This window comes from Lactuca serriola, chromosome 5 (assembly GCF_051521515.1).
Source record: "Lactuca serriola cultivar US96UC23 chromosome 5, Lser_US96UC23_V15, whole genome shotgun sequence".
Taxonomy (NCBI): domain Eukaryota; kingdom Viridiplantae; phylum Streptophyta; class Magnoliopsida; order Asterales; family Asteraceae; genus Lactuca; species Lactuca serriola.
The window spans coordinates 216,221,090-216,244,581 of record NC_136412.1 but is presented as its reverse complement, the minus strand read 5'-3'; the positions used below and the strand labels follow the sequence as shown (position 1 = coordinate 216,244,581).

The window sequence follows — 23,492 nt, the reverse complement described above, 5'->3', positions numbered from 1 at the left end:
TAATCAAAGAGAAGGTATTGACTATTCTGAGACCTTTTCTCCTATAGCAAAACTGGTTATTGTTAGAATTGTTATTTCTTTAGCTATTAATAAGAATTGGAATTTGTTTCAGATTGACATAAACAATGCTTTTTTGTATGGTAGCTTGGATGAAGATGTCTACATGGCACTCCCTCAAGGTTATCATACAAATGGGGGACAGTCGTGTGTGTAAACTTAAGAGGTCTTTATATGGTTTGAAACAGGTTCCGCATAAGTGGAATGAAAAATTATGTAGTTCTTTAGCTATTTTTGGTTTTTCTCAAAGCATAAATGATTTCTTTATTTGTTAGAAATAAAAATGGATCTGTTGTTGTTCTCTTAGTCTAAGTTGATGATATAATAATCACAGGTGATAGTTTAACTGAAATTGAAAATGTTAAGTCTTTTTTGAAGTCTCTTTTCATAATAAAGGATTTTGGGAAGCTAAAGTATTTTCTTGGAATAGAAGTTATAAATACAAATTCTGGTGTGTGTCTTACACAAAGAAAATATTGTCTTGAGCTCCTTTATGAGTTTGGTCTTCTTGGTTGCAAACCTGTGAAAGTTCCTTTAGATTCTTATTCTAAGATTGACAAAAATGGAATTGATAGTTCTGATAGTCTGTTAACTAACATTATTGGATTTCAAAAACTAATAGGAAAATTGATTTATTTGACAGTTACCAGGCTTGACATTTCTTATACAGTACAGACTTTAAGTCAATTTATGCACAGTCCTAGGAAATCTCACCTGGAAATTGCTATCAGACTTTTGAGATATCTTAAAATGAATCCTGGAAAAGGTGTTAGTATTGTAAAATCTAATTCTTATTCTATTACTGGTTTTGTGGATGCTGACTGGGCAAAATGCTTGTCATCCATAAAGTATGTAACAGAGTATTGTATTTTTTTTATAGTCCTCTGATTTCTTGGAGAAGCAAGAAGCAAAATACTATATCTAGGTCCTCAACAAAATCTGAATATAGAGCTTTAGGTTCTGTAACATGTGAGATTATTTGGATTGTTAAAATTCTTGTTGACCTGGGTTTAAAGTATCTTAATGTTTCTAATATTCAATGTGATCATGATTCAGCTATTAAGCTGGCTCAAAATCCTATGTTTCATGAGCGAACAAAACATTTTGAAGTTGATGTTCATTTTATTCGTGAAAAAAATTTCAAAATATGTTGCTAAACTTCTTAAAATTGATTCTGATAAAAATATTGTTGATATTCTTACGAAAGGGTTACCTTTTCCTCAACACAAGTTGTTTTCTGAGAAATTAGGAATGTTTGATCCGTTTCAAGTTGTTACTTGATATTTTTGTTATGTCATTTTTAGTTTGAGGGGAGGTGTTGAATTAACATTTTGTTTCAAACTAAAATTGACTGTTATATTTCTATTTATTAATGTTATTTGTTGTTGGGTTATTTCTGTACATTTCTGGAAAGTTTTGGACTTGTAGGTAACTTTTGTTCCCTAACGCGCGGGTTGTGATTTGGATCCAGATAGATCATGGGTTCTAGTTTGGATCATATACATTCAGGTCATATTGATAGTTGTACAGATATCGACACACACAAAATATCTCAGTTTAGTTTTCTTCTCTAAATCAAAGGGTTTCTGTATTCTGTTGTTCATCTGTTCTTGTTTATAGAAGCAATTTTGATCTTGTTCATATGATTGAGAGTAGATTAGTTGAGAGTAGATTAGGATTGATGTAGTGAAGGTTTTTATGTAATTTTTTGTGAAAACAAACTGATCTATTAATAATATAGATTGTTCATGTTGGGAAATTACGTGTGTTAATTTGTTCAAGGTTCTACTTTCGAATCCGATAAGGAGAAGAATAGGTCTTCAGGCATCACTGGTAAAACATCTAATGTGGAATCAAATGTTAATATTGGTCTATTTACTAGGAACATTTCTTATTTTGTTCCTACTTCAAATGTTGATGAAGATGTCATTTTTAGGGATGATCCAAAACCTATTGATGATTTTGTTCTTCCATCTTTTACTATGAAAGTTGATAGTGATGCTGATGATGCTCTGATGATGAAGGGTCAGTTCAAAAAGTTGAATCAGAAAGTTGATTCAATCTTGAATCATATAAATACTTTTTCAACATCAAACTGGGAAAATCTTGTGACAACTCATTTGGCTACAATTGAGTTGTTAACTTCTGCAAATGCAAAGGTTCATGAAGATACAAGGAAAATGGATGAAACTTCTACAAAGCAAATTTCTGAAGCAACTGAGAAAGTCAAAAAGCTTTTGAAAGAAGTAAAGGAATTTATGCATGATTTCAGAACTTCTTCGGAGAAAAATGTTGCTAATGTGAACAAAGTGATTGAAGGCTTTTGTATTTTTTTTACAATCGGAGAAAGATGCTCTGTCTAGCTTACAATTTGGCGTACATAAGGACAATGCAAATCATCATACGTCTATTTCAAACACAATTCTTCGATTGCGGAATGATCTTGTTTCTGAAAACAAGATTATGGATGAACTTGCTGAACAAACTCAGAAGGTGAAAGTTCTGAAGGAACAACTTAAAAATGCTTCTATTAATCTCAGAAAATATAGGAAGAGATGTATTTGGTTCAAGGGAGATATTTAGAAATAAGAAAATGATTGTTAACAATTTTTGAATCAAGGCATGCTCCGTTTATTGATTATGTTGGTCAAATAATTGATGGAAAGGTGAAACGGATCATGGAAAAGCTATACAATATTAAAGGTGTTCCGAGAAGCGGGGCTTCTGTGAAACAAGGGAGAGAACCAAAGGTGAATAATAAAGATCCATATCAGACAAGTTTTATGGAGAAAACGGATGATGTTGTTAGGATTGTTCTAGAAAAAGGAAGCTTTTTGAAAAAATGAAGAATATGAAATAAGTTAAGACTGGTCGGAAGGTTAATATAACTTCTGGATCAGGTAAAAGAAATGTAAATATTGTTACAGAGGAGGCATCCGAATTGAATCATGAGCTAACCGAGAAGGAAAAGATTAAGAAATAGGAGAGAGACAATGAGATAGATAAGCTTAATGCTTTAAAAGAAGAATTAGATGCAGAAGATGTTGAGCTCAAGAATGCTGAAGAAATTCTTGCGAGCGAGAAAGCGTTATTTCCTAAATGGATGCTTGATCTGATGCAAGAAGAAGCAATTGATGATCCGAACTTATTTTGGTTGGAACCGAAGACATTCTTTGATACTAACAATGATGTTGAGTGTTAGTTAGATTTCCCGATCACTCCTAGAGTTTTTCTCTTCCAGTGCTTTGAAAATATAGAGAAAGTTCCTTTGTCGAACGTTGCAACGAATAAGAAACTATCTTCGTTTTATCTGAAGTACTCCAAGCCACAATACGAATCCTGGAATTTGAAGAGGATCGTAGGACTCAAGGTTGGCCTTCCTGAACAGGCTTAATGGGTTTCTAAATATACACTTTAAATCTTTCAGAGGACACAAGCGCATCATTCATGAGTTTACCTTGGCTGACTTTCCATTTCTAAGCCATTATGATTGGATAACGATGTTCAATATTGTTGCGAAGGATGCGGTGAAGTATGAACCAATTTTTCAACATCTGAGGAAATTGATCAAATGTTATATTCTTTAAATGTCAAAGATGGATGTTGAGATCACATCAGTGCTAATAAGAAACCGATTCTGAAGCCTTTTGATCAACCTAACAACATTGAAAATCTTAAGGTTGGATCAATTAATAAAGAAAAATGGAGTTTCGCTTACAAGACACATGAGAATAAAGTGATCAAGACTTATTTGTTCTTCTTAAGAGACAAACATTTGTATTCTGCAACAGCTCTGAATCAAATCTTGGCGAGAGCATAGGCGAACAAGACAAATTTAGCTGCAGATAAGAAGTGCGTCTCTGATATGATCAAGTGGTACATAACTATCATAATGACTATTTTGAAGATTATTCCAAATATTTCGAAGTTCAGGAGAAGAAGAAATGAAGACTACAACTGATGCAAATTGACACAAAAAGGGAGATTGTTAGGTTCTAGTATTTGTTGTGTTAATGTTGTAGTGTTTTGAATTGTATTAGTCTTTACTTTGATTCCAAAGTTAGTATGATGTTTTTGGAATCAAAATAAAAACTAATACAATTCAAAACACTACAACATTGGCACAACAAATACCGAAACCTAACAAGCCCAAAAGCCTAATATGACACCTTAGGCATGTTCGAGATCGCAAACCACAGGTGAGGTACCCAAACCATAGTTGGCTTAATCTCAGGTGCGGTTTGGATTGCTAAAATGAGATATCGACTAATTTTTAACTATTTAGTGAAAAATTATTAAGACATTAAGATAGATTATTAATTTTCTCTAATAAATAATCCAACAGTCTATCAAAGTTGCTAATTTCTTCCTTATTTTAGTAAATGAAAAAGTTCATTTGTGCGAAAAAAAAAAAATGTGTACCACAAATTCTTTCCCAAAAATATGAGTTTACAATACATTAGTTTTACTTAAATTGAATTGTTTTTTACCTTTTATTCCTATAATTATTCTTACCCATTAAAATTATAACAAATCATCATTCAATTTAATTTTATTTGATATATTCTTAATATAGTCTTAATGAATTATTTAAAAAATATGAAATAATGACACTTATCATAATTTTATTGGGTAGGAATATTTATAGACATAAAAAATAAAAAGCAATTCAATTTTTCTTTACTTATAAAGCTTCTAGAACAATTGTCATCAATTTATTATTTTTATTAGAAAGTTGAATAGTTGATGGCGAGTCCCACTTACAGCGTTTTCCACAATTATTCTCCTTCTTAAAATAAATAAATAACGTATACTTAAAACAAACAAACCCTAGCATTAAAAATCTTTGGTGAATCTTGAATGCATTTTCGACATTTTCTTTAATTTACTTTAAACTCAAATGTTGGAATGTTTTAGGGTCTTAACTAATCCATTTTTATCAAGTTTCAACATGTTTCAATAACTAATGCTAACTCTTTTGATTATATAATTAATCAATAAAATAATTATGTTTCAATGTGTGTAATTAATAAAATCAAACTTCATTATTTGCCTTAACCATTTATTTGTGTGGTCAACATCATAAAATGAGCGTGGAGTCATGATGATCGTTGATTTTTTTTATAATGATTATAGTTTGTCCTTAATATTAGAAAAACATATTAAAAAATAATATGAGGAAACCGTACCTAACCACTCTTTTACTAATGAAACCTTCTAGAAACTTATGTATTTCTGTGAAATTTTTGGGAATACATTATGAATAACATCCTTTTAATACATTATGTGTATAAAGTAATTTTACAATCGCAATTAACAATAATTTAAATATCATAAAATGATTCTGATGAAAGAAAAATCTTCGCTTGAAGATATTCTAGATGAAAATTTCTTTTTTCCTAAATTATTAGTTAATATGAGTAACTTGAAAACTAGTTGTTAGTTAAAAAGTTAGCTTGATAAAAAAATATTTTTTTATAAAAACTAGCTGATAAGTTAGATGGGAGATATAAAATAATAGAAAATGATATTTTTAAAAAATATGTTTTTTTATAATTAATTAAAGGTATATTGGAAAATTTTAAAAAAGCTCATAAAAAGCTTCTCTAAGTAGCTTTTTAAAAAACTAGTTTAGTAGCTACTTTTTGGCTTGACAGACATGATAATTTAGAAACACTCAAAAAATAAATTAATTTATCAGCTAGCTATGACACGCCAAACATAAAAAATCTAAAGACGAAACATACAAATATTACAAAAAGAAAAATTTAATTTTTAGATAATAACTAAGTTAATAAAAATAATTTCGTTAGAAAAAGTGATATCAATATATTTATTTATAATAAAAAGTTTATAATTCAAAAAGTTCTTTCAGTATTTTTTTAACATTTTTTTAGCTTTTAATTTTTAATTTTTATATCATTTTATACTACAACTATTTTTGTTAAGTATTTTTATAAAAGTAGAAGTTTCACTTTCAATTTTTAATTTCTAATTTCTATTTTAAAACTTTCAATTTTCAACTTACATCTATTTCTAACAACGTTCAATTTTGGTATTTTTTTTATAGATTTTCGGTTAATGACAAAAAATTTTGTTAAAGAAAGTGAGCGGGAAGCTAAGCAGAAGTTTCCAGTACCATAAACAAAAGAAAGCAACATGACTAGTGGAAAGTAAAAGATTCAAATTAGAGCAACACCAAAGCTAAAACTAAAAAAAAATAAAAAATAAAAATAAAAACAAACAGGGATGAAATCAATCCTAAAGCTAGAGGCACCAAGAAATTTAAGAAAATGAACTCAACACACCAAAGAGTCATCACTTGAGAAGAACCCTTGTCGATATCTTTGAGCAAACAAAACATGTATCTTGCAAAAAGATTTATGTTAAGCTAACAATGACATAACCTATAATGCACATATAAGAAAATCCAAAAGTTAAATATGGATCCTAATCGACTTCATTGTTATCGTGTGATTGTTATTAATGTAGAAACGCGGCAAAACTCAAAGTGAATAATCTTACTCAAAAGAGCTTAAATATAAAAGGAAATTAAGTAATTTAACAACAATTATAAAATGTATTTAAAGAAAAAAAATGATTTTGGTAAAATAACCACTAAGTCCTAAATAAAGAATTTCGGACCGAGAATATTTCTGACTGACATTTTAGATTTCAAATTGAAATCTTAGAGTTCGAGAAAAAAAAAAAAAAAAAAAAAAACTCTCAATAACTAGTCTAATAATCCAATGAATAATTCTAGAATTTTAAGAAAAAAACGTTTTTTACTAAAATCTAACAAAAAGTTAAACAAACATAGTAAATTGGAAATGTAGACAATACCATGGCTTAGAATCAAATATTTTATTGTAAAAACGATATTAAGTACTTCGAAATAGATATTTTGGATATAAGTAGAGATGTTTATTTGAAAAAAATACTCCGGAGTTTGAAGAACAGTCCATAACGAAGGAATTTAGAAAAAAAAAATTGTAATTTTTCAAAAACTAAAAATAATGATTATTTTTTTAAAAGCTTGTTTATAATGATTAGTTTACTCAATTTCCCTAAATCCTCCCTACTAAATAAACATAATTTTCTCATATGTCATTCTCCAATACATTATGTCACATGTCATTTTGTTATTATTTTGAGATATATTTATTTTCAACCTGTTATTTATTTCATTTTTCTTTTTCAATACATCATTAATTTTGTTTTCATAAATTAAACATATAATAATGACTATATTAATTTTAAATTTTAATTTTCAAATTTCAAATTGCAATTTCAATTTTAAATAAATTTATAGTTTAAACATTGGTAGTTAATCTTCCTAATAAATGAAAATAATTTTTGTCATATGTCATTCTCCAATGTATTATGTCACATGTCACTTTGTTATAATTTTGAGATATTTATTTTTCACTTATCATTTATTTTATTTTTCATTTTCAATATATTATTAATTTAGTTTTCATAAATTAAACATACCATAATAACTATATTAATTTCAATTTTCAAATTTCAAATTTTAATTTTAATTTTAAATAAATTTATAGTTTAAAGCTTTTTATTTGACATTTTATTATAATTAACATGTTTAGTATACAGGTCTGACAACAAAACATATAATTTTATTTTATCTTTTTGCATTTTTTTAATATTTTTTCTCATAATTTTTACATATTTTTAATTTCAAATTAAAATAAACTTTTCGTTTTAATCATTTGTATTTAACATTTTGTTTTAATCAACCCGTATAATTTATAGGTCTCACGACTAAGTTAAATTACTACGATCTTATTATCTTATTTTTATAATTTAAATAATAATATTTTAGGAAATATAGACTCATAGGTACAACTTTATGAATTCGTAGAAAACTTTATCAAAATCAGATGGAAACAAAACTTTTCATTCATATATTAGCACTTCGATTTAAAAAAAAAAAAAAAAATCAAATATAAGACTGTCTACCATGTTTTAGTTTGAAATAAAATTCAACAAAATCCAACTTGTAGTTTAATCAAGTTGAAAACTTGTACAACAAGTAGTTGAATTTGGTCATAAAATCAAAGTTAAAGAAGGCCATGATTAGTCTATAAATATTCAAGAATGTGTGGTGGAAAATCTGAATTGGAAATCCAATTCGTAGTTGTGAGTTCCATTTTAATTAGTTGTTTTTTTTTTATCAATAGAAAAGTAGTACAGTATTTTTTATGTTACAACCCTTACAAAATGTAGATACGAGAAACACTACTTACTATAAAAAAAAATGGTAACTAAATGCGTAAATTATTTTTATAATGATTAAATCATTAAATCGAGAATACGCATGAAAAAAATATACCTTATAATCTTATATTTAGGGTAAATTACACGAATGGTCCATGTGATTTAGGATAATCTGCGTGTTTGATCCCTAACAACTTTTTTTAACTCGGATCATCACTATTTTATATTTTTATTGCATGATTGGTCCTTTTCCGTTCTAAAATGACTATTATGTCCTTATATTTTTTTTAACCGTTTTAATATTTTTTATTTACTCATTATTTATAGATAAACGAAATGTAATATAAATATAAAATAAAATAATAAAGAATAAAAACCCTATAGCTTCGTTCCTTCTCCCAGATCTTCATGCTTCACCTTCCTCCATCACTGCCTCTCACCATCTTCGTCTCTTTCCCGTTCCAGATTCCGGTGACCCGATCTTTCTCCTCCTCACACCCTCTCCAATTGTCCGTTCACGCTCAATCGTTCAATTTGATAACCCGATCTGAAACTCAACCCAGTTGAGAACTAAACCCATCTGAAACATAATGAAAGCAGAGGGCAAGACGAAGGCAAAATTATCGATGGTTGGTGGATTTTCTGAAAATTGATTCTCACCACTCGTTCGATTCGATTTCTCAGACATCAGAGGGACATTATAAAGATCGAGATGCACGTGAATCATGATATGTTCACACTCCTTCAATCTCCAAGTTTCCCTAAATTGTTTGGATTTTGATTTATTTGACTAAACTACAGGATATTCAGGTGGCAGAGTTTTTCGATAATATTTTATGTTGTTTTTGAAAGTTTCAGTGACGATAGACGATGTTCAGGTGACATAGGGTGCATTGGTGGAGGTTGCAGTGATGACAGGTTGTGGTGGCGATGATGAGTGGAAGTGGTGTCGGAGATGGAGATGGTGTTGGAATCTATTGGACAGAGAGGATGTGGGATTTACAGGTTTGAAGATCCGATCTCCCAAAGCGATATCTGATTTGCAGGTTTGAGAATAAAGCTTGAAATCCAGTTTTGTTTCAAAGCCTTGTGTTGTGTATGTAATCATCGGAAACACAAAGGGGCAGAGGTGTACGACAGGGGACGGTGGTTGGGGAAGGAGGGGGTGCCGATGATGAAGTTCTGAAGCGAAGGAAGAAAAGAACGAGTGGGACCCACACGTATAAAAAAAATCTTATAACCCTTTAGTTAATAATAAGCAATAAGTTAAAATAATGCATAAGGGTATATTGGTCTTTTCATGTTGGTTGGGGACCAAAATCGCAACAAACACAAACATCAGGGATGGTTCGTGTTAAAAATTCTTTCTAGGGACCAACCGTGCAGACTTCCCAAAACCACATGGACCATTTGTGTAATTTACCCTTATATTTATTGTCAGTGAATAAACAAGAAAAAAAAGATTGAGTATATGTATAAATAAAAATGTGATTTACCGAAGAATGATGAAAAATATAAATGTTACACGATTATTATCTCTAATGAAAGACATGTTGCAACTAGTGTCTAAAATTTGAATTGGGGTGTCTATATAGCACGATCCATATGATTGAGATTGAATTGTCTAATTATCAAGGGTTGTCTAATTAGTAAAAGTGAGGTGTCTTTTTAGCCAACCTCTTTTATCCAACTTCAAGGAAATTCGGATAAAAGCTCATGACAAACCTATGCATAATGCATGGCAAACCTATGCATCACCTTTGGGTGCCTAACCAAAGAGGCAGTTTGGCCTTGACACTTCAGAAGAAAGACATGTTGTAACTAGTGTGTAGTTCCCAGAAAAGAGTATGCATGGTGTGAATACCTAGCCAATCTAAGACAAGAAGTATGTGTACAAAGGCATAACGAAATGAGTATAATTCATTTAATGCTTGATGTTTCAGTATGTACTCAAAAACGATGCAGAAACGATATTTCTTGGGAAGGGACATTGTCGCCGAAAATGACACTACCTTGTTTTTGTAACTAAATCCAACTTGGATTTGACACGGCATGTCAATCACAATCTACATATAAATATTCTAAATCATCTGCTTAATAATCTTCTCACCTAGTTTCTGTTGGAATAGTGTCTAAGGCTGTAACTATATTAAGCAAGTATTTGATCCGGTTGTGCATGGTCCTTTTGGGTTGTCTTCACCATAGCAACTTGATAGGATGATTTATTAAGAGAGAGTAAATATTATTTATATATTATGAGAATAATATAATGAATAATATATTTGTTATTTGATTAATATAAGTCATAGAATTAATTAGAATTAATTTGGTGACTTAAAGAAGTTAATTAAATAAAGGGGTATAAACTGTCAATTGGTTGATAGTTAAACTTTAGACTGTAAATCCTTATTGATATAGGATTGGACGACTTCTAGGGCTATGATAAGCCAAAATCGTCCAAAGGGTTATCAAGGAAAGGATATGGATTAACTTAAAGTCTAAGTTATCCAATTAAGGTTTAAGTTGTAACCCTTAAGGAGTCTACAAGTATAAATAGACCCTATGGCTGATGGAATTCGACACTTGACCTAAAGTAAGGAACCTCTGGTTGAAATTCCTCCCCTCTCCTCTCTCCTAAATCATTCTTCTTGCTATTGGTATTTGTAAGCCATTAGAGGAGTGACATTTGTGACTCTAGAAGCTCCAAGACCTCAAGATCAACAAGGAACTCAAAGGTATGATTCTAGATCTGTTTCAATGTTGTTATTTAACCTAATTAGTCATTAGAAGACTTAGATTCAAAGCATGTTTATTAGAAAGCCTAGATCCAAGCATTAGGGTTTTGCATGCACACATAGGAAAGTTCTTATGGCTAAAAACCCATCAGTTTCATAATTGACATTTTAATATATCATGTTATTCATAATAACTTGTACTTCATAGCGGATTCTTAAGGATCAACCCAAAGATTCAACTAATGGTTTGGTATTGTCCACATGTTTAGGTTGCCATCTTCGTAACCCACCTTCAAAGATTCGACTTCCCAAATTTTGGTAGCAACATTTGGCTCCAGCCATGGGACGCCAAGATAAACAACCATGAACAACCAGGCGGTCACAATTGTTTGGTACATTTAGTGACTGTTAATATTTGTCGTGAATAACCCCATGGGTTACTCTCTCTCTCTCTCTCTCTATATATATATATATATATATATATATATATATATATATATATATATATATATATATATATATATTGTCACACCCCAAAACCGAGAACGGCGGAAACGTTCTGGGGCGGAGGACGCCATGTAAAGTATCACAACAATGCAAAGTAGTAAACAAGCAACAACATCATCCATTGCATTAATAGTATAATTTTAATTAAAAGTGTGTTCTTTCATAGTATAAAACATCATAATGAATAATCAAAATAAAAGATGAGTCTTGACTGCTCCGTCTTCACAAAACTTGGTCGTCATACGTGTCTATTTGTGACCTGAGAATACAAGTTATTTTGAAAGTGAGTATTAGCAATAAAGCTGGTGAATTCATTAGTATTTTAATGTCATTGATTTGTAAGTGAAACTTGTAATAAAAGACTTATAATTGTTTTAAGGAAAAGTTTTTATAAGTATGAAAATGTTTGTAAGTAATCGTAAACGTTTGAAAACCCTAGAAAATCTCATATTTCCTACTAGTATAAAAAGTAGTCTTCTACCAAGACCCGACTGTTTTGAAAGAAGCCTTCTACCAAGACCTGACTGTTTTGAAAGTAGCCTTCTACCAAGACCCGACTGTTTTGAAAGTAGCATTCTACCAAGACCCGACTGATTTGAAAGTATGCATCACTGTAAATGTGACGGTTTTCCCTTATATAACTATTATTATTATAAAACTATCGTCTACCTCATCATTTATGTGTATGTGTCACAATATAAAGGTAATAAGGAAAATAGTCTAACTATATCAAATATATTCCACCTCGTCATTTATGTGAATGTGTCACAAAGTAAAGGTAAGAAGGAAAATAATATAATAACTAAAATTGTATCCTTTTGTACTAGGATATTCACGGCGTGGTAACTCGCCAAACAGTACAACCGTAGACACCCGTCGATGTACATTTTCCCTACTGTAGCTAACAGCCTTGGGGGTGGAATGGTAAGTCCTGAAACGTATGTAATAGAATCTATGTAATAGTATCTATGTAAACGTATCTATGTAATCGTATCTATGTAAACGTATCTATGTAATAAAGCGAGCTAGCCGTCCTAAGTCCTTTAAACATTACTTCTATAACTATACATATATAGGCATGAATTTGACAATATAAAAGTATAAAAGATGTTTTGTAAAACCTTTAAAAAGTTTAATAACTAAGAAATGATGACTTGATGTCAGTTTGTAAAACGATTTGAAGCAGTTTGTTTGATAAGAACGGTTTTAAGTATAAGGAAACATTTGTTTGAAACACAATTGTAAGAGAGTTTGAAAGGAAACATACAGTATGTAAGATAGTTTGATAAAGAGTTTTAACATGTAAAAACGTTTGAGAAAAGCCATTCGAAGTAATCTGTTTGGTGAAACAGCTAAAAGCGTAGTAAATCCATTTGTATGCTAGTTATTAATCACATGTGATTATGTACTAACTAGCATGATTCAACTTGTATTCCCCCCCCCCCCATAAAATCATTTATAAACATTTAAAAACATTTAAAAGGGTTATTTAAGGGGTATGAACTCACCTGCAGTGAGTGGATCGTATGGAAGTGTCGGACAAGTGTTTGGTGTCAAGTGAAGACTTAAACACACACAATGATCCTAATAACATATAAAGACATATGTATATATACAATTAGTGATTATAACACTAATTAGACAAGTAATAACATCCTAATGCGCGAAAAACACTTTGGTCAAAGTGTTAGAAGGCTATTGGGTTGCAACAAAGGAGTACAAGGCTTCGTATTTGAGTTTATGGTCCATAGACCATACTTGTTGGAGTTTACGACCCAGTGTAGTTTACTCCTGGCCGTAAACTATCTAATGGGTCTCCATTTGAGGCTTGAAGGCAAGATGTCTTAAGTGGTTAAGTGTTCCAAGGCTTAAACAAGAGGCTAGGTGAGTTTAAGGTCCAAGAATGACCCTAACTTGTGTTTACGGCCTGGGGACCACTTCCCCATGAGTTTACGGTCGTAAACTCATGGTAGGAAGTACCATATCGTTGCTTGAAGTCCCTAGTTCAATGGTGGTTGGTTCTATGATAAGTTCTAGTCAATTAGAAGGAGGAAAGGGCATCATTGCACCCTTATAGGGAGTTCTATGATAAATCCATTTGTATGCTAGTTATTAATCACATGTGATTGATGTACTAACTAGCATGATTAAACTTGTATTCCCCCCCCCATAAATGCATTTATAAACATTTAAAAACATTTAAAAGGGTTATTTATCCCTAACTTGTGTTTACAGCCCGAGGACCACTTCCCCGTGAGTTTACGCATGGTAGGAAGTACCATATCGTTGCTTGAAGTCCCTAGTTCAATGGTGGTTGGTTCTATGATAAGTTCTAGTCAATTGGAAGGAGGAAAGGGCACAATTTTGCAATTATCTTATAATTACAATATTAGTCCCCTTAATTTAATTAATCTCTTTTGACGACAAAATTAATTCTAAATTAATTCTTGGCCAATATCAATTAAATAATATGATTTCTCTTTTAATAAATTATTCACATAATACATTAATAAATCATAATTAATCTCTTTCTCCATAATTCATCCAGTCAAGTTGCTTTGATGAAGACAACCCAAAAGGACCACGCTACTATCGGGTCAGGTACATACCAATTATAGTTATGGGCTTAGACACCTAATCCAACAATTAACAATATCACTCAATAATGATGCTTGAGCATATAGATCTAACAAATATTTGTCGTCAATAATCCCTTGGGTCACGATATCGTATATATATATATATATATATATATATATATATATATATATATATATATATATATATATAATGGATCTCATCCATATCTATACAATAACTCATAACAATCAATTCTTATCACGTTTACACATTCCAATTTGTCAATTATCGACTCCAGAAACTAAAGTGACCGGTAAGGGACCATATTCTTCACTTTGAATCACCATGATACAAAGTGTTGGAGAAGGAACTATGAAAAGTATAGAATAAATGGAAGAACTCAAGGAATTTAGGAAACATCAAACATTGAAGAAAGACTCAAGACGAGGGAGGAAATTCCATAAAAAGGAAGAGAGGCCATGATGCAGATATTCTTGTACCCTAATGATACATATATTTTGTACACATCCTCTTTAAAAGAATAAGTTGCTTGAAACACTAAATAGAGAAACGAGTTAAAGAAAAAAAGCCTAAACAAAGAAGAAGAAGAAAACACCATCCCCCAATAAGAAGGTTTCGTAGATTTCCATAAAGATTTCGATACATCGTGATTTAAGTCCCTCTTCATCAACGACATCTATTAGGCATACATACCAAAACAAATCAAAGGGCCAACACTTAAGGCATACAACAAGACATGAGATCTGAATTACTATGTATCCAAATTTACATGGCCAATCTAAACTATCTTATGGTTCAAATTTGTGGTGCGTCTTTTTTGTGGGGACCCTTGATGGGTCTACATGATAATAGCCAGAAAGTTTTCCACATTAAAACATCAAAACCTATAAAGAGCTTCATGAAAAATTCATGATTTGTTTCTTCCAAAAAAAGAAGATTCCAACAAAAAGCCCAATCCATATTTGTCTATAGGAAAAGGAAAGAAAGATCATAATCAATTCTCCTACCTATGTTGTGCATTAAGTAATTTTTTTTACATAAGAGGTTTCACTAGCCCCTAGTTCTAATGCTTAGGGGCAAAAGAGGCATAATACGTAATATAAGGGGCCCACCTGAGAATATATATGCAACTGACAATGGATCTTGATCCATGACCCATAAATCTCTATGGATTCTATACTTTTGGTAAAGTTTGGCTAAAGATGCAAAAGAGTTCATAAAAAAGTGTGTTTCCTATGAAAAATATGCAAACATTATGGCTAAACCAAATGTCAAGATGATAACTATTTCGAGCCCATAGTCATTTTATCAAAGAGTAATAAATATCATGAGACCATTCCCAAAAGATCCAGGGAAAGTGAAAAAATGTAGATGTTGCCATAGAATGGTTCATAAAGTGGGTAGAAGTAGAACCCATTCCAAAAATCACGTGACAACATGTTAAAAAAATTCATAGAAACAAATCATGTGTTGATTTGAGATTCCTCAAATGATAATTAGTGACAATGGCAATAAATCTTCTAACGAACCATTTAAAAGTTGGTGTGCGAGATTCAATATAAGGCATAACTTTACGTTGGTCGCACCTTCTCTGGTAAAGATACAAACCTAAGTTGCCATTCAAACAATTATGAAAGGACTGAAAACATGTTGGAAATGCAAAAGGAAGATGGTTATATGAATTACAAAGTATAGTAAAGTTAGTAAGGAGTCGAACACGGGGAACAAAATTTCTAACAAAATTAATTGCTACTAATTAAACTAAAAAAAAGTAACTGTGATTTGGGGGTTTTTTATTTGATTATGCAAGTACAAAAAACTTAAATTTCAACCAAATAATTAACTAAAATTACTTTTTAATAAATCAAACAAGCATAAAATGATTTTTGAACCACGATTAAAAAGCACTTCCGTTTAGTTTCGAATCACTTTACCCTATGGTTGATTTCTACTACATTGGATTAATTATGCTGGTTACCAATTATTAATGTTACTAGTACTCTTAGTCTGATTTCCTAGCTTTTACCAATTTATGAACTATTATTACATTAATCATGCAACAAATGGACACCAAATTTATTTAAAGGTAAATTGGATTATGAATGATAAGATATAGTGATTAGCTATCTATGATCAAGACAAGCAAATCAATCATAGAATATGAATGGTTCATGATTTCTAAGATTGTTGCAATTACTAAATATTATCACCTAACCCTAGGATATGTTCTATCTATACATCTAGTAAATCAATGATCATAAACAACTAGATATCAAGTTCAGGAAACTAGAATGATCATCTAAATACATAAAACTCACATATAAGTGATAAAGATTAGAACTTTCACATGCTAAGATATTGATCTATCCAACACAAGAAAAAACCAACAAAAATTAATCCATATAAATCCAAATCAACATGTAGTATTAGGTTTCATCTACACTAAACGAAAGTTAGGGTATTTAGCCCATAACTAAATATGAAAAACACATAATTATAAAGAAAACTATAATAGACATGAATTAGACTAGCATACCGAATGAATAATGATGTTCTTCATTCTAGATCTCTTTATATATCGTGATCTCCAATCGATTCATTGCCTTTTAATGGTTTCTCAAAAGGTTTTGTTCACTTTTAGTATCATAAAATCACAGCTTTCTGAAGCACACCTCTAAAATTCTACATAAATGTCATTTAAATAAGTTTCCTAGAATTGGTCACCACGTCTTGGCATAAGGCTCACCACGGCGTGGGAGATAATTTTGCACCATATGATCCAAGTCTCCATAAAAATCGTGATGAAGGTTCCTTAGAATATGTGACTGGTTTTATAAGTATCATGATACTTTGAGTAAAAATCACTTAGCCTCTTTATTTCTTCGTACAGAGGATCACTCCAAGGATTGATGGATTCGAGAGCAAGGAAAATTAGAAAATATTGACCATTTTGAGAGATTGGAAGATCCCATTTGAACTTAGATCTTGAGGGAGTGAGTGTATTTTTAATGCACTAGTTTTTTATTTATAATTCCTAGTCTATCGCATCTAAACCGCACCCTACAGGAAGTGAACCTGATCGAGTATAGTATAGTTTTGATTAGCAAGGGTGTTGAACTCAATAGGAACGGTAGTGAATTAACATTAGAATATTTGATTATAGGTTATACTAAATCCATGGAAGCAATAAAAATAGGGTTTTTTTTAATTAAATCTCAATTAATAAATAAACTAACTAGATAAACTAACTGGAAACGAATCACTTCACGTACTTTGGTTTAGTTTAGATTACTTCACAAAATCATGGTTAACTTTGTTAATAGTGCAATGGATCTATTAGTTGGTTACCGAATTCTAATATGACTAGTTATCTTAATCAAATTTCCTAGTACTAATAATTAATGAACAACTAACACAATGATAATTTAATTAGTGAACACATAATTAATTTAATATATTCGGATTATGAATGATATGATCTAGTGATTTTTCATCAATGGTCATGAAAATCAATCGAATCATAACATGGATATCTAAGCTCTTTAACACAGCCAATGTCATAGATTACCATTACCCAACCCTAGGATTTGGTCAATCTATAGTCCTGACAGTTTAATGATAATAAATGAATTAATATTCAAGTTAATGTAATTAGATTGATCATCTTAACTACACATAACTCATCAATAAGCAATAAAAATCATAATGTTAACATGATAGGTGATGATCAGTCAAACACAATTAATAACCAAACTAATAAAATCCAAAATCATTGAAATCAACACATAAATTTGAGTTTCATCTACGCCAAATGAAAGAAACATGTTTTAACACCCAAATTTAGAAAGTAAAAACAAAAATAGAAACAATTGGAATGATAATCATGGTCAGAACAACAAAACGAATGTTTCCTATCATGAATCAGCTCTTGAATCCTTCATATCTTTGCTCCATATTAGCTAAACAGCCCTCCAGCCACCTTCTAGACCCTCAAAATGGAACTTTTGTGGTTTATTTTCATAGGGAACGAAATAGGGCTCAAGATATGTTATTAGGGATAATTTTTGGCTCTAGTTATAGGTTTCATCTTTTCCACGGCGTGCAGAAAGTCTTGCCATTCCATGGGAGATGGTTTCTTCGCGTCCACATAATTTTGCAATTTACCACGCTGTGGAAACGCTTATCCATGCCGTGGGAACTAGGAATCAGAATTTTTCACAAAAATGGATGTCGTCCAAAAAAAATTTAGTTTCCGAAACATTTTGAATCTCTTCAATCGGAGTTACGAGTCATGAGATATGGTCAACAGACCAATGAGGGGTCAACCTGCTAGCAACATCCTTTTGTATAATTTTTTCAACCCCTTTCTCCTCCTTTTGCATCCCAACTTTCATTTTAATGTAATCGATCATTTCATATCATATTAAGTATCACATGTCTTAAAAATATAACATTTTTACTCAAATATATTAGGATAATGGCCTAAAATACATAGTTGAATAAGCCCATATCAAAATACCCCACTCTAATCATTTGCTTGTCCCCAAGAAAAATAGATTCATTATGAGTTTATTTTAATACCACCACATCAAAACCTTGCTCACCCACAACACACATAATAACCCAATTTGAATTCACCAATTATGTTTCACCTCAATGCATATATTTCTGTCCAAAGCTTAATTACTTCTCAAATCCTAAATACTAACAATCCTCATAAACATTCCCAACTCACTTTGAACAATATTCATTTCGGCATCCCTCTGAATACATCCTCATAAAACTTTCTTAACCTCAAGGTATTTTTTTAGTTCCCAAGCATACATACAATAAAATAATATAGAAACAAAAGTTACAATGTTGACTACTGCTTTTGACAATTTGCCTTATTTATTCACTTCTTCAAGATCATCAAAAATTGATAGTAATTATTTTCTCGAACACTTTTACAATTTTTTTTCTCTTTTTTTCACTACTTTTTTCACTATTTTTTCATACCTCACCTTTTTTCTCTTAACTATAAACCTAAAAGAAAAAGATGTGCTTAAGCTTGGAAACTTAACTTTAACCCTTATTGGTTAAAGACATTAGTCTTAAAGGAAATGACTACATAAATTTTTCTGGATACATTTCAAGTACACGATGCAAAACATATTATGTCCCTCAAACTACACAAGTTCACATTTTTTTTCTCATGATTTCACTAGAACTGGGAAGCCACAAATATATTTAACAAATTGGATCAATTAAATTTTTAGAATTCTCTTCAAGTTATCCCACATAACACTAGCAAACTTAGCTCTAACGCAAGAATATTGATATTTGCATAATTAGCTATATTTTTAGTATAGATTTATATCATTATTAGTTAATTATTTACATATTATGGACAAAAGGTACTTAATAATGTTCAAATTGTATTTTCAGTCCAGAAGGGAAGCTCGGAAGCAAAAGGAAGCAGGAGTTACGATCGAAAGCTCGGGAATGGAAGAAGGAAGGAAAATGCTTAAGTCTGAACCTACTCAACGAGTAGGGACGACTGCTCGACGAGTACATATGAAGGTTCACGAAGAAATACGCGAAGTCCTTGCCGCATACGGATTCTTCAAAGGGACTCAACGAGTCGGTAGGCTACTCGACGAGTAGCCCCTGTTTTGAGACATCTATAAATAGAAGCCACAAAATCCGAATGAAGGCCCTCTCTGGCTTTTGGAGAACTTACTTGGTGACTAAGGAACTTGCTGGAGATCAGAAGAACGCGTGAAGAACCCTAATCCTTTAATCTCGAAAGAATAAGGCAATCTAGTTAATTTTCCACTTTACATTTGAATAGAAATGTTTGGTTTATTTAGATTCGTTTTTAGGTTTTCATATACTGAAATCATGAACTAAATTAGTTAGTTTCTGTTTAGGGAAGACGAATTTTCTCCTCTGGTTTGATACTCTCTTTTGATTAATTGTTAATTGGTGATTTTGTTAAATTAAGCTTGTTAAAGACCCTTATGCATTAACCATAACTATTTTCTGTTAATTGCTAAGTAATTAAGCTGCATGAACATCTCTTGATTGCTTATCTCATATAAATTTATGTGAACACATTGCTATATGCCTAGGAATAATGAATATGAAACTAGGATTAACTAGAGAATGGGTAAATTAATGTGTGAGCATGATTGATACACCATCAACAAGAGGTTAATTGAATCACCAATTCAATTAACTAATTACAAGTCTTATTTAATCCGAATAATTGAACTAGGAGGTTTATTAGTTTAATCACTTGATCACTGCTTAAATTAATCTATTTTCTAAGGATTGGTAATAACGAATGTGAATCTAATCACCATAATCGGTAACCAATAACAATTAATCTATTACATTAACATAAAAATTAACCATAGGAGTAAATGAGGTGAACCTAAACAGAAACCCTTTTTGATCATTGACTGTGGTTGTTTTTACGTGTTTTCAGCTATTAGCTGATTAGTTAAGTTTTAGTTAAAGTTTCTAGTCTTGTAAAACTAGAGAAAACCCTATTTTCATTACTTGTCTTTTAGATAATATTAGTTATTAGTTTTAATTTTGCGTTCCCTGAGTTCGATACCCTACTTATTTAGCCATACCACAATTGATAGGTCCACTGCCTTTTGTGTGTTAATTTTATAATTAAAAGTAGGTTTAAAACTAGTTGAGTTCACACACATCAAGTTTTTGGCGCCATTGTCGGGGAACGGTTCAAAAATTAATTCTAATTTCTAGTATTATCGATTATTTGTGTGAGATTTATCTTGCACAAAGTTATTTCTTAGGTAATTTAGTAATTAGGATAAGTTTTAATAGTTTTTTGTTTTTAGAAGTTAGTAAGTAATTTTTCTGTTTCTGCTCTGAACTCGCCGAGTGCAATCGAAGCGACTCGGCGAGTCCATCGCTGTTACACAGTTTCGCATTTTACTTTACTTTATTTTTCATTTTACGCATTTTTCTTGGCTTGTTTGCAGGAATTACATGACCAGAGGATCCAACACACCCCTGGTTCCTCCACTCGAAGACCCAGAATCCGCTTTAAGGAAAAACAAAGGCAAGGAGGTTGAAAGCTCTAATACACCTAAGAAATCACCTTTGAAGAGCTTGAAAACAGTTTTTAGGAAGAAAAAGAACAAGAAGGCAGGAGAGGCTAGCAATCAAAAGAGCGAAGAAAGCAAGTTAGAGAATATTGAAGATAATCCAAAAGAAGTCGAATTTGAATACGACTATGAAACCGAATACGAAGAAGAAAGCGAATTTGAAGGAGAACTAGCTAATCCCATGGCTAAAATCGATGAAGTTCCCATGGGAGAATGGAATAAGAGAATAAGTGACGATACCAGCCCGGGACTTGTGCAACCCGCAATCCCGCTACTGCCACTTTCGAACTAAAGGGCCACATACTTGCTTAACTCAAGGAAATTCCCTTCTACGGAAAAGACCACGAAGATGCATATAAACACTTGGAGAAGGTCAACGATGTGGCTGATTATTTTAATGTTCCAAATGTGCCTCGTAAAACCCAGCTGCTTCGTATGCTTCCAGTTACATTCAAAGGTGTTGCAAAGGATTGGCTCAAGTCACTCCCTCCCAGATCCATCACTACATGGGCTAAGATGAAAGAAGAATTTATTGACCAATTTTGCCCACCTTCGAAAATAGCCAAGTTAAAGAAAGCTATTGCCAACTTTGAACAACAAGCTGGAGAATCCCTTTATAACGCATGGGAGAGATACAAAAGTCTACTAAGGAATTGCCCACATTATGATCTTAATAGCCAACAAGAAGTCTCCATTTTCTATGATGGAGTCAATGTAACAACTAGGCAGCTCCTTGACTCGCAAGGACCCCTCACAAAGAAGGCACCCCCGGTGATCAAAGAACTAATTGAAGAACTGTCACACCCCGAAACCGCAGGCGGAAACGTTCCGGGGCGGAGGACGTCATGAAGTATCGTAACCAATGTACACAGTAAGCATAGTAAACACAAAACATTACATTACATAGATTCATTACATTTGTTTGAAAGTAAAGTAATACAAGTTTTCTAGTTACATAAGTTAATCCAAAATATGACGAGACTTCCATACGCTCCGTCTTCTGCAAAAGAACGCGGGATACCTATCTAAGGAGAACCTGAGAATACAAGCAGTTTAAAAATCGGCATAAAGCTAGTGATTTCATAAGTGTTTTGTTTTCTGAGAATGAATATGTTTCCTTTGGTTTTTCTGAAAAGTTGTTATCCAAGAAAATCTCATATTTTCTTATAAAGACAATTTAGTTAAAGTTCTGAATTTCCGTTAAATACAACAGTGTATAGTTTAATACATAAAACTATATATTGAAACCACTGGGAATACCATCCAGTACAACAATAGATATTTTTAATACATAAAAATATAGATTGAATACCATGGGAATACCATCACGTACTAGATATAAGATAGTTTTAATACACAAAAACTATAGATTGAAATCCATGGGATTACTATCCCGTACTAGATATAAAAACCATGGGAATACCATCCCGTACTAGATATAAAAACCATGGGAATACCATCCCGAACTAGATATAAAATCATGGGAATACCATCCCGTACTAGATATAAAAAAACCATGGGAATACCATCATGTACTAGATATAAATTCTATAGATCAAAGATAGATATGAAAACCATCCGTGAATAAACTTATATTAATACGTATTGTGAGTCGGGGTAACCATGCTAATACGACAACGAGACCTCCTTGACGTTCTTCAGGCGTCGGACGATTTCCAGAATTTGTCACCCCAGGCGTGCCCGCCTAACTGTAGCTAGCAGTTAAGGTGTGGGATTGTCAGTCCCGAATAGATATATTCACAAATTCCACGCTCTCCCTCCAGGAGACTCTGGTTACACTTCCGAGGAGGATTTACTGATAACCCAAAGGGTTTAATGAAGATACTCTCACAAGCTAGTATTAAATTATGCACGGTGTACTCGGTTGTTATCAAACATACTAATCGTTTTGAAACATAATACAGTAAAAACAGTTTAATACGATGAAATTATCTGGCATAATACTCTAAATTAAACAGAGATAAACTGAATCAGACATAGTTTATCTATTAACTTTACATAAATTTGTGCTCGTAAAACAAGAACTGAAGATCCCAAATTATTCCCATAATAATTTGATTGTTTTGATTGTTTCCTTTACTATAATTGAAATCCATGTATTTATATTCAATAAAACATCCCTTATGCTCCGCATAATACATAAGGGGTAAAGATATCTACAAGTTAGCCAAATATTTATAGAAATACATCAGTTTTAAGTTTCAAAAAC

The 23,492-nt window shown here is 31.6% G+C and overlaps 1 non-coding gene across 1 annotated transcript; it reads right to left on the bottom strand.

Moving 5' to 3' along the window:
• Positions 1-21,826: 21,826 nt before the first annotated feature.
• LOC145056090 (small nucleolar RNA R71) lies at positions 21,827-21,933 on the bottom strand. The gene has a single exon (XR_013685626.1). It is a non-coding gene; the product is annotated as a small nucleolar RNA R71 (small nucleolar RNA).
• Between the last annotated feature and the right edge of the window lie 1,559 nt (positions 21,934-23,492).